This window comes from Magnolia sinica, chromosome 9, assembly GCF_029962835.1.
Source record: "Magnolia sinica isolate HGM2019 chromosome 9, MsV1, whole genome shotgun sequence".
In the NCBI taxonomy this organism is placed as follows: domain Eukaryota; kingdom Viridiplantae; phylum Streptophyta; class Magnoliopsida; order Magnoliales; family Magnoliaceae; genus Magnolia; species Magnolia sinica.
The window spans coordinates 80,484,367-80,497,699 of NC_080581.1; positions in this window are offsets into that span (position 1 = coordinate 80,484,367).

The window sequence follows — 13,333 nt, forward strand, 5'->3', positions numbered from 1 at the left end:
ACAATCACAATCATCAATTCATCTATTTTAATCATACAAATATGAGACATATTGAGATTCACTCACCTATTTATGGTAGGATTGAATCTAATTGATTGTATTGGAAACTATACTCCAAGTCCCAATTAAGATGATTTAGCATACCACAATTCAATCATATTATTCCAACAAGTGGGGTCCACCTTTAATCCAAGCAATATGACTTAACATTAATTTTAAAATTTAAATTTGAAAAATAATAGGGACTATTGATCAATGTAGTTGATTGATCGAGACAGCCCGAGCCCTCGATCGATCATTTGATCGCTTGACCATGGATTGATAAAATTCAATTTTAATTCTCAAAATCTATAGAAACTTTTGGCCATTCTTAATCGATCGAATCTTGCTCGTCAATCGATTGAACTTGGTTAGATAAAATCAATTTGCTCACTAGACAAAAATAGTTTACTTCGATCAATCGAACTCGACTGATTGAGATCACTCGAGACCATCCTCGATTGATCAAACCTTGATTTCGATCGATCAATACGAGTTATGATTTATTGCTTAAAGTCTCTAAGCCAAAATTAGTCCCCTCGATTGATCAAACCATCTGATCGATCGTTCAAAGTTGAATAATTTCATTATGTTATACGATTCATTTTTCCATAAATTCTAAGGTTTTTCTACTTTTTCCTTAGCTGTAACGCCTGTTTTTTTATTAAAATTTAAATTTTAAATTTTAAATTGAATTTTGAGTGAGAGAGAGAGAGAGAGAGAGATCCGCCAATCTCATCTCATCTCTCATCTTATCTCTCCTTATCCCAACTTTCCCCCGTATCCCGTAATCTCCCAACAAACCCTCTCTCTTAAAGATGGAGCGTATGTAAGACCAAGAGTTTTATTAAGACTCAAAGAACCAAAGAAATAAAATTATAGAAAAAAAAGAAACGAGAGAGAAAGTGGGAGAGGATTTTGGACTTCGCATATTCAGGTTATTACAATGAACTTCTATTTGTTTTCTTTCTCCAATAGTTTAATTTGGTATTGATATACATTGGGTGAATTAAATCAATCAAGCATCTATTATATACGTCTAACTCATCCATGTAGAAAGATACACTGATGTACATGGTTTTATAACTGATGTACAAAAGGTAAGATTTTTTTCATGATGGACAACCATTTATACGATCTGTACAGTTCACGGATTTTCTAAGACTCAATTACGTAATGATTTTGAGAATTAGACCTATTCGATACCTCAATGGACCGTGTTGATCATATAATTATCAAGGTTCTTCTTAATTTAAGGAAATTAAATTAATACCGAACGAATAATTCTCTGCATAAGCTACAACTTGGCATAGAAAATTATATGATGTAATTTGAAACGTGTGATTAAATCATTGTAGTTTATTAAACTCGTAAGAATAAAATTAATTAAAATTTTAAATTTCAAACTAATCGGACAATTAGATGGGCTAGATTGATCTGAAGTAACACTAGACAATGATGTGGCTTGTATAATCCCCATTTTGAACGATCACCACTATTGTAAATTATACTTTATACTTTAACTATTAGCCATATATTTATGGATTTTTGTTATCTTTATCTTGCTTTGGATCCGCTAAATAGAATTGCGTTATTCTGATTATTCGCGTGTGAAATGAATGTGAATCTAAATGAGGTTACACATGCATTTTCATATGCTTCACACCTAGGAACTCGGGACTAGGGTCTCTGTACTCGGGTGCCGATTTTTGGAGTGTGACAAATTGTACACAGGATTGGTTACATCCGGTTTGGGGAGGTAGCTGGTTTGATATTGGGGAGGAAGATGAGAAGGAGATCGAATCTCAATACGAGACTACACCTGCTACAAGATGAACGTAAAGGATGTTTTAAATTATTTATAATATGTTGGAAGTTGTGTATACACATATGAAGAAATGCAATGAGTTTTATTCCAATTTTTTGGTATTATTCTTTTATTAAAACATATTTCATTATTGTGTTTCTTTATATTCCATTTTGTAATTTCTATTTGATTCTTAACTGTGCCACCATACTATTATTTTATTTTTCAAAAAATGGTGTGTAGATATGTCATCATCTGAGCCATTGGTCGATGTTTAAGACTACGGTTCCCTAGTCTACTCCCCAACATCCGAAAGAATGAATAAACAATGTTGTTTGTGTGGGTAAATTTTTTTATTACAAAAGTAATCGACTTTGGTTGCACCTTCATATCGAAGTAAGATGCAAAATTATGTTCGAAAGCCTAAAAGGAAGTCCAACTTCTTTTTTAGGAACTTCTCTATTTAAATAAGAAAATTTTCACCCCATTCAAACCTTTAAAAACTACTAAGGAAGAGGAAGCGAGATTAGAAGCATTGGACGAAACGAATTTAATGCTAGCCATAAAATGTAGTCTAAAAGAGGCTACTAAATAACAATAATATCCTCTAAGGCAATATGATGCCAAAGTTAGATCGAGCACAAGCGAGAAGAAGAAGTGTAACAAGCTATCTAAGTTTATCTAATCTCGGTGCATTCTATAGAGTGTTAGGTACTGAGTATAAATTTGCTCATAAATAAAGTTTAAAAAATTTAATTCAATTTATACAAGAGCATGATGAAAAACTCTATCCACCTTCTTATTTAAAAGTGGTGAACCGGTATCTGTACGAAGTTTTAGATACTAACTCAAGCGAAAGTGATGGATATTAAATTGATGTTGTGACTTGAACACAGTAAAGTTTGCAACATTATCAATTTTTCATTTTTAAGTCGTCTTTTATTTTCAATTCTACATACTTGATGTTGATTAATTGATGAATTGAGTTTTATCTTTTATGCATTAATTGGATTTTATGTACAACTGTGACCAAACCGAGTTGAACTAATCAACTCAGCTCGAGTACCAAGTACAGCCGGACTCCAATTCAGGTATTCTGCTAGTCGAGCTGAGCCGAGCTATCCCAAGCTTAATTTGATTCAGCTCGGTGTCCAACTCTATCTGTGACCTTCCGTTGGGACTCAGATTGTGTAGTGTAGCACATAAAAATGACATGGGTATTTTTTTTAACACACGCACACACACCACCACACACTCATGCCATGGTGGGATTTCACCCCCAATGGGTACTCGAACCCTCAACCAGGTGTTGAAACTCCTGAGAGTCTACCACTGGAGTAAGAGTAAGGACCTAAAAATGACATGGGTGTTATGTGCTACTAAAAAAGCTTTTGTGGGCCTCACTATGATGGCTATATTTTATCCACGCCGTCCACTCATTTTTCCGGTTCATATTAAGGCATGAGCCGAAAAGTGAGGCCTATGAAGTAGCAACTGAACACCTACCAATAAAAACTTTCTAGGGCCCATAATAATGTTTATTTTCCATCCAACCTACTAATAAGGTCACAGAGACATGGATGACATGGATGAAGAGAAAATATAGATATCAGTTTCCTTCAATATTTTTATAGCCCCTAAGAAGTTTTTTTAATGGTGGGCATCCAATCACCACTGTTTCCTGTGGTCTAATCCACCTGAGATATGGATCTACCTCAATTTGGCCATGGTGCATCTAAAACAAGAGCCCCTTCCATTACATTTTTTTTTCCTATATTAACAGTCTGATCATCTTCCCTGAGATATTTCTGGGGCATAGTACTCCATATGCAATGGGACTCAATATATATGCCAATGACCAATCACCCCAACAGGCTTGATGGAGGAACGCGAGCGAGCGACCGAGTGCCCTTGGGAGACTGTCTTCCCTAAATGTTCTCGCCATCGAAAACCCCCTATACTTTATTCGCTGCAAATCTCACATATGACATCTCTGATGTCGACCTTTATCGGATCTTTGGCCGATACGGGAAGATAGCTGATGTATACATTCTTAGAGATCCAGCTCGGAGGAAATCACGAGGGTTCGCATTCATTCAGTTTTGCTATGAATAGGATGAGATCAATGCTGTAAACTGCCTCCATGGTAGAAGAGTTGATGGGCGGGTGGTGACATTAGCCTGGGCTAGAAATCAGAAGGGGAATGCCGATCCGGTTAGGGCATCTCCTCCCCAACCGATTCCTACTGCTACGCCCCTACCATCCTTCTTGGAAGCGGTCCGAACCCAACCTAATTTGACCAAACCATCGTTGTAGGGTCAACAGGCCCCAGTTATCGGCCAAAAATCGAACCAAATCACCATTGAAGCTGACATCAAGGAGGTCGAGAAATTGCTGAGCCCGCTCTCCTTAGCCCTAGTTGCCTCCTGCGCTAAGGAGGTTTCCATCTTACACCTGATCGATTCTCTCCGCACCTCTCATTTCGTTGAATCCCAAATCGATGTTACAAGGATTGCACCCAAAAAATTCCTCCTCAAGTTCAAATCTAGGGTGGAGTTGGATGGGTTTGCGGCATATCTGGAGCTCCACCGGCTGATGGGTATATCAGAAGTTTGCTCATGGTACACCCAAGCTACTTCTCTGATGAAAGGTGTCTGGATTCGGCTGGTAGGTATACCTGCGCATGCTTGGTATCGGGGCGCCATTGAGGGACTAGCCAAATCGTATGGGGAAGTAATGGAAATTGACACGGTGGCTGCCCTGGGTATATTTCAGGCGCTTGCTAGAGTCAAAATCCGACCGACTCTGGGACTGGATATTCATAGGTTGAGATATTTGAAGGTTAATGGATTGTCCTTCCCTGTCATTGGTTATTTGGAGACTCCGAATTTTCAGATATCCCATTTTTCCTCTCTAGATGTGAAATTGGCAGGGTGCAAGTCCACCAGAGATTGGGTGGACAAGTCCTTCTACAATCAGAATCCTCCTCTATCTATCTGCATTCCACATGCTTATGGAAATGCCACGGTGACTTCCAGTCCATCTGAGAGGAATCACTCACCTATGCATGCAACCAACTCCGCCCCCCTCCCTGAACAAATGCTCTTGCCTGGCCTTGACCCCACCTACTTGGCACCACCCCCGGAACAATTGCTCCTGCCTGGCCCAACCGATTTACTACCACAGTTGGGGGAGGATGTTGTGGATCCCTTGAGCCCTGACCTCCACTGCCACACTACTCAACTCACCCTCCCTCTTAGAATCCCAGCCCCACGCCAAACGTATTCCCATCCTGCCTGTCTCAGTCCAATTCAAGCCTGCCACCCTTCGAGGACCTCTGGCAGTGACTCCCTTGTTCAAGAGCTGGCAATGACCCCCTTGTTCCTGAAGCTAGGTGGAGCTCGTCTTGCCTCCTAGACCCAGACAGATGTGTGGATCATGCAGATTTGCAGGCTCAAGACCTCAAGCTTGGCTCGCAGGAAGGTGCTAATCTCCCTGCGAATAAAGTCGAAGGGAATATCCCCACTGACATTGGACCAATCTGCACGAACCATGAAGTTTGTGGGGATCAGGCGAATAACTGCTCCTCTGAGAATGGAGAAACTTGCACGCTCTCTGTTGACTATGTGGATCATGTAAATAACTGCATCACCTCCAGACAGGAAACTCAAGGCACTTGCACTAACGACGTTTTACCTATCAAAATCCCCCCTATGCCCTCGCCTGCAGGGGTAGAGATGCCCCATTCTTTCAGTATGTGTGGAGACCAAGCGGACACTTGGAAAGCTAGGTCCATCGGGTGCTCACCCATCAATTGGCATGCTCAGCTTAAGCCAGTGGCTAATACTCATGTTCCCCTTGCAACGACATATTGAGTTGTTGAGAAGGAAGTGGCTCAACCCTTGCAGCTGGGAAGATATTGGAAGTGCAGCGCAATTCACAGGACGTCTGGAGGTGGACCTTTCCCCATTCTTTGGGCAGGACAATAGTGCAAGTTGCAATCCAGCAGGATATGATCAGGTCCAAATGGCTCAAGATGCTCAGGAGGTTCAGATGCTTAACCCTTCCTGTGATCGACAGGTTCAACAAGTTCTTGAAAAGCTATTGACTCTTAAAACCAAAAATGTAGCTAAGGGAAGGACTTCTTCGGGTAGTAGATCTGCTGCAGGCAAGCGGAGATGTGTGTCCAACATGAAGGTGGCTAGACTGATTGAAGAAGGGGAGAGGTTCTGCAGATTGCGTCGTCTGAAGAGGAGGGCCATGAACTCAGGGTGTGTCACTGATGGGTAGTGTTCTCATCTGGAATGCTCGTGGGATAGGCAATTAGCCTACCATCAGATCTCTCAAGAAGCTGATTAGAACTTACAATCTGTCGCTTGTTGTTATACTCAAACCGATGACTAGAGACGAACGGAGGGTGGCTATTTGGCTGAAGCTGGGTTTTCATTCTTCCCTATCAAACGGTGATGAGGGAGGTAAAATTTGGATTTATTACCACAACTACATCAATGTGACGGTGCACTCTAAATCATCTCAAATGCTTTCATTACATATTTCTTTTCAGAACTGTAGCCTTCCGGTTTTACTGTCCATTATTTATGCTAAATGTTCATACTTATCAAGGAGATCTCTCTGGTTGGATCTGGAACATTATAACAGGAATGTTATAGGTCCCTGGGCGGTTGGAGGAGACTTTAATGCAGTTTCCATCGCAGGCGAGTGTCGAAGCAACAAAACGGCGGGTCGGCTGAGCATGTCTGAGTTTGCCTCTGCAATTCTTCACGCTGGACTATTAGACGTAGGTTTCATTGGAAACCGTTATACGTGGAGCAACAGCAGAACCGAAGATGATAGAATTTGGGCAAGACTCGATAGAGTTCTCATGAACGATAAATGGGTGGAGGCCTTCCCTTCCTTTCGGGTTGAACACTTTCCTCGTGTCAACTCAGACCATGCTCCATTGCTTCTATCATTTCCTCCTCAGCACACTCCCTCCATTCGCCCCTTTCGTTTCCTCTGTATGTGGACGCTCCACGATTCTTTCCAACAGGTTGTTCACAAGGCATGGGAGGGAATGTGCTCCACCAACCCCTTGATCAATGTCCAGTTGAAGCTGAAAAAGACCAAGTAATTACTAAAAGTATGGAATAAAGAGGTCTTCGGAAACATCTTCTGTCAGATCAAGGAAGCTGAGGCGGATCTCGATCGGTTGGAGGGTTTTTTGCAAAATTCTGGTACTGAGAATTCCAAGATAGTCTTGCTGCCAGGAAAAATCTGGCCCAACTCGAGCTAATGGAGGAAATCTTCAAGAAACAAAAAGCGAGAAACTCTTTGTTGGATGAAGGAGATAGAAATACGAAGCATTTCCATTCCTCAGCTCGTGAGCGTGTTAGGAGGAGCATGATTACTTCGATCAGGGATGATAGCGGGAACACATTCACTGGCCAGGCCCAAATCAAGGCTGCTGCGATTCAGCATTTTGAAAGAATGTTTCAGGCTAAACCGACTGTTGATCCTAGCTCTTTTCTTACTGCCATCCCTCAAACTCTCACATTAGAAGATAACAAGGAATTACTTGTCGCCCCCTCCTTTCAGGAAACTTAGTCCGCCACTTTTGACATTCCGAAAGATGAGGCCCCGGGCCCTGACGATTTTTCTTTCACCTTTTTCATTGAGTGCTGGCCAACAGTGGGAGAAGACATCCATAAAGCCAGGTGCTCTATGTTCACTGGTGAAGCGATTCCCAGGGCCTTTACGGCTTCCACTGTAAGACCCGTGTCCTAATCTGTACCATTCCGTTAGCTTTCGCGGTCCTTCCAATCAAATTTCGGCAACCTTCGCACCGTATTCGGTGTTTACGCACGATCCTAAGCCAGGTCCCGCGCACCAACGTCGGCTTGATCCGAAAGTTGTATCATAGCGACCGCGTCGTCGCCGCGGTTCCAACGCCGTGACTTGCGCACCGAACCGATACCCAGGTAAGAAGATGCCGATCAGCGTTTATTTTGAAGAAACACCGCGCGTTGCGAATTTCGAGGGAATCTCTACGCAATAAGTCACATCAATCAACATTTAATGCGTCCCATACATCAAGTACATCACCCCATCCCCTCTTTTTTTCAAAGAATCTACCCTTCTTCCACTCACCACTCCTCTTTTCTCATTTTCAACATCCACCATACCCCTTTTTCAACTTTTCAACCCAAACCATCCCCCATCACACCTCACCCATCCTTATCACCCCTCTCTCTCTCATTTCTCATATCTCTCCAAGCAACCCCCCCAAGCCTCAAACGTCCAAGCTTTCTCTCCCTCTCAAGTGTGGTCCACCTTCCATCATCCATCTACACCCTCCCATCTCTCATCCACACCATTAATCCCCCATCATCCACCATCCAAGGCATAGGCAAGGTGCATTTGAAGCCAAGGGAGCAAGGAGAAGGAAGATAAGGTCGGTGACCCACCGTCATTTCTCTTATTTTTTTTGGGCCACATGTGGTGGGACCCGTTTGATGTATGCATGTATGAAATGGAGGGCCCATAGTGGCGGGGTCCCTCCTCTATCTCACCGTGTATCTCTCTCTATTTCTCTCTCTTTCCCTCTCTTTCTCTCTTCCTTAGAATGAAGTGGGCCCCACCAATATATTAAATCTACTCCATCCATCAAATAGGGAGGCCCACCTCATTTTAGGAGAGATTCCCCCCTATATTAGAGTAAATGATATATTATAATATTTTATTAATATTTATATATATGGTAGGCCATGATCATGTGGGACCTACCTTGATGAACATGGGCCACTCACACGTGGGACCCACCATGAGGCAGTGTTTATCCAAATCGTCCAACGTCCAGAGACGCTGGACGTTGGCTGAACCAAAAAAAAAAAAGGAAGTTTCTTTGGGTTTTGGGGCGGACCGCTCATGCAGGTCCCACCTTGATGTTTGTGCTTAATCCACGCCGTCCATCCCATTCAGGGGATCATTTTAGGCGTTGAGCCTAAGGATGAGACTAATCCAATTTTTTTGGTGGGCCAGAGCATACGAAAACAACTTCCTTACCGTCAAAAATCACCCTACCGTCTCTGTACTCCGAAAAATACCCAATGTTGGGCTCATTGGGTTTGTTTTGAGACCCAGCAATTGATAGTTGGGACGGATCCACCTGATGTGGGCCCCACACTCGAAAAACCCCAAGATCATGATTTTTCAAAAAAAAAAATATAAGGGCAGCGCCTGCTGCCACTAACACAGCAGCAGACGCTGCTGCGTTTTTACACGGGCGGGCGGCCAAGAGGCAGGGACCCACGGCTCCATCCGTGGGCCCCACCATGAAGTATATTTTGTATCCACACCACCCATTTAGTGGGCCACTATCTGACGTGGACCCCCCTCAAAAAATCAGGCCAATCCAACGCTCGGGCGGCCCACATCACAAGAAACAGTGTGAATTGAACTCTACCATTGAAACCCTTTTTGGGTCCACAGAAGTTCCAGATCAAGCTGAAATTTGTTGTTCCCCTTCACCCTGGCCCGTGTGACCTTATGAACGGATCGGATGGAAGATAAACGCTATGGTCGGCCTCACATGGGACCCACAGTGATGCATGTGTTACATGCCCACCGTCCAGACGGACGGTGGGGCCTACTTGATGTATGTGTTCGTCCGCACCGTCCTCCTGGACGGTGGGACCCCCCCTCCCTGCTGCACATGAATGTGCACGTGTGTGCACGTGTGTATGCATGTGGGTGTGTGTGCACTTGTGTGAGTGTGTGTGGATATACATACATACATATTTATATATATATATATGTATATATATATAATATTATATTATTATTATATATAATATTGTATATATTTACATATATTAATATTATATAATATATATATATATATGATGGTGGGCCTCTATGGGCCCCACCATGATGCATGTGTTGCATCTAAGTTGTTCAACCATATGGCCGTTGTTGAGGCCCACTTGATGTGTACTTGTGGCCGTTGTTGAGGCCCACCTGGATGTGTATTTGTGGCCATTGTTGAGGCCCACCTTGTTATATACATAAGGCCCATGTGATTCGACCCATTTAACGTATTTAAAGGCCCATGGGTTATGGCCCATTGCAATGTACATAAGGCCCACTAATGCGGCCCACTTGATTTATATAAGGCCCATATGAGATGGCCCATTTGATGTATCTGAGAACTATGGGCCGAGGCCCAATGAGATGTATATTGGTCCATTGCAATGTGTGATTTCCTATGGTTTGTGTAATGGTACTTTATGGCGGGCTATGCCTTGGGAACAATGTTGGTTTGACGTCCACATTGTAAGGATAATGTTGGTTAAATGTCCGCATTGTCACACTCCTTAAGGCCACTGATAGGTCCATACTTATACTCTGCAGGCCGTCTAGGCCCATCTCTGTGATACGCAGAGCCCATCCCTATATGCATGTTTAGTATAGATCCATGATTTATTATCATACGCATCATATGTATGACTGGTATGAGGAGTGATTGATCATAGCATATGCCTTCGGGCAGACTGTTACGAGCTCCCTGATAAGCGGAGTTGCCCTATATAAGCGCATGGGTTACGCAGGACTATTGCATGACTGGTAGTGTGACTCATGCACTTGCATTGTGTGATTGTAGTTACTGTATGCCCTAGCGACACCAAGGCCATAGCCTCCACAGACACATCGTGGGTGGCTGGATTGGATACCGGAAATATTTGGTTCTAGCATACGGGCGCCATAGATGTCCCTGGGTGAAAATTCCTAAACCCGATGGTACCAGAGGATGACTCCAATGTCAAGACCGAGTGGATATATGAGCGCACGAGGGCCGAATACCAGGAGGCCGCGTCTCTCACTGTGTCATGGTCGGTTGGAAAGGGGTGTGGCCTTACTCGCCCGAGAGTAGGGGGCAATACTAGGCTGAGTTTGACCAGCTCGCGAATGGGTTCGCTATCGACGTGCCGGATAGGTATTGGCAGACTATTGGCCAGGCGGATAGTGAGGTTTCTTACGCTCACTTGGACTGTGCGGCTAGGAGAGCGACAGTGCCATTTGGAGTGTATTGAACCCTGGTGATTATCCAGAATGAGAACTGTACTGATACATGATGAGGATTGGCATGCTTGAGTTGCATCTCACATCGCATGGCTGTGTTATGGCCGATAGCATTCATATCTTGCACCGCACAGCCTTGGTACGGCTGATTGCATTCATGTGCTCATCACCATGGTTCCGCATCACTCTGACCTTGCATTTTGAGCACGTTTATATTGCGCACACACTTACACCACCCTCTAAGCTTTCCATAAGCTTATGCACGATTGATGCGTGCAGGTGACGCCAAGACGCAGTCGCAGCCATAGTCTCGCCGTAGTTGGACCGTGCAGACGAGCTTCTGGAGTTTTATTTCTTTTATTACATTGTATTTTCCCCTTTCGGTCACATTGTACTAAAAAGTTTTTGATCATAGTGGATTTTATGGTGGTGTTCTTGTGCTTATTGTTTGTGGGTTATGCTTTTGTTATGCTCATTATGAATCAGACTAATGATTTGAAACCCTCCTTGTAGTATCCCAGGATCGGAACCTGGTGAATGGGTGCCGGGGTTCGAGAATGGGGTTCTACGGAGGCTGTCGGCGCTGGATTCAGCGATCGGGAATTTTGTGAGCCCGGTTTCTGAGTTTGGGGCGTGACAGAAGTTGGTATCAGAGCATAACTCAGGAATAACCAAGAACAACATTACATGTCTGCTATGAATGATTAAGTCGTAAGTTCGGATAGCCTAGCGATCTCTTATTACAGACCCTTAACATGCGTGCCTTCGCGAGCCTTTAAGTTGATAGGCACCTTCGCTCTTTCCTGTAGGACATGGCGCGCAGGAGGGTGACCCGATCGACTCCCGCACCATCATCGGATACTTCAGCTCCACCACCTGCGACTCCCGCATTACCACCTACGACCCCTGCTCCACCACCAGAGATTCCTACTGCCCAGCCTGAGGATGTCGCTCCTCTACCAGAGATTCATACCGCCCATCCTGAGGTTGCTGCTCCTCCACCAGAGACCGGTGCGGACCCGACTGTATCCGTGAGTGCCTCCCAGTTGCAGCAGATGCTGCAGGCTGTGACGGCCGCACTTCAGGGGCAGAGCAGACACCCGGTTGTTTCACCGGCCCAGGCAGAGCAGGAGCGTGCGAGTGCCCTACTTCGAGAGTTCCGACAGTTTGATCCTCCATGATTCCAAGGCGAGCCAGATCCGACAGCAGCTGAGAGGTGGCGCTCCGATGTGGAGAAGATTTTTGATACCATGTCATGTACGACCGAGCAGCAGTTCGGTTGGCGGTGTTTCTTTTTCAAGGCGAGGCCGAGCACTTTTAGCATCCCGATCCAGTCTCAGCTCGCAATTCCACCTTGCAACACAAACATGATTAAAATGTGCTATTCAACGGTACCATGTTTATAAATCCAAGCAATAACTGGGTCTGATATGCAATATTTGACCCTCAACACAATGACAGATGGGTTGCTCTTATGGAAGCCTGTTGGGGGAACAGTTAGTTCTCGGTCCTTATCAATGGGGAGGCGGTGGGTTTTTTCAAATCCTTTAGGTGTTTACGCCAGGTGGACTCACTTTGCCCTAGGCTTTTCATTATTGCTGCGAAGGCCTTCTCCCGATCCTTCAGACAGCTGATTGTTAGAGGTTGGTGCAGGCCGTTCAGCCTTCCCAGCGACTGTCCCGCCATCTCTCACCTCTTGTTCGCAGACGATACATTGATCTTCGTGAATAGCGGTAGGGAATCTCTCAAGGCTGTAAAGGAATTCCTCAGCGCGTTCCAAAATGCCTCTGGCCATAGGATCAACAACATCAAGAGCTGCTTCGTTCCTTCCAAGAACTTATCTGCTTCTAGGATCAGGAGTACAGAGCACATCTTGGGTTGCTCCAAAGCCCGACCGGGGGTCCTGTATCTCGACGTTCCTCTCTACAAAGGAAGAATTTCATCGAGTATGTTTCAGTCGCTTTTTGACAAAATCACTAGTAGGATTAGTGGGTGGAATGCTAGGTTCTTGTCACAAGCTGGGAGGTTAACCTTGATCAAGCACATGTTGGGAAGTATCCCCCTTCATACCATGGCAGCCATGAAGACGCCAACCCAGGTGATAACCAATATGGAGAGAAAGTTTGCCCAGTTCTTTTGGGGTTGGGCTGAAGGGAGAAAGAAATGTCATTGGATTGCTTAGTGCAAGGTTGCTAGGCCAGTTGAGGAAGGTGGCCTTAGAGTTAGAAGGCTACATGATGTATTGTCTGCTCTTCGTATGAAGATGGCCTGGAATGTGAAGCACGGGGATAAGGAGAGCCCTTGGGTGGCCCACATGCGTACCATGTATCGGGGTGATTTGGAGGGTGCGAGGCTTATCAGATCTTCCAACCTAGCATCTCCTTTCTGGAAAGAGATCTGCAACGTCCT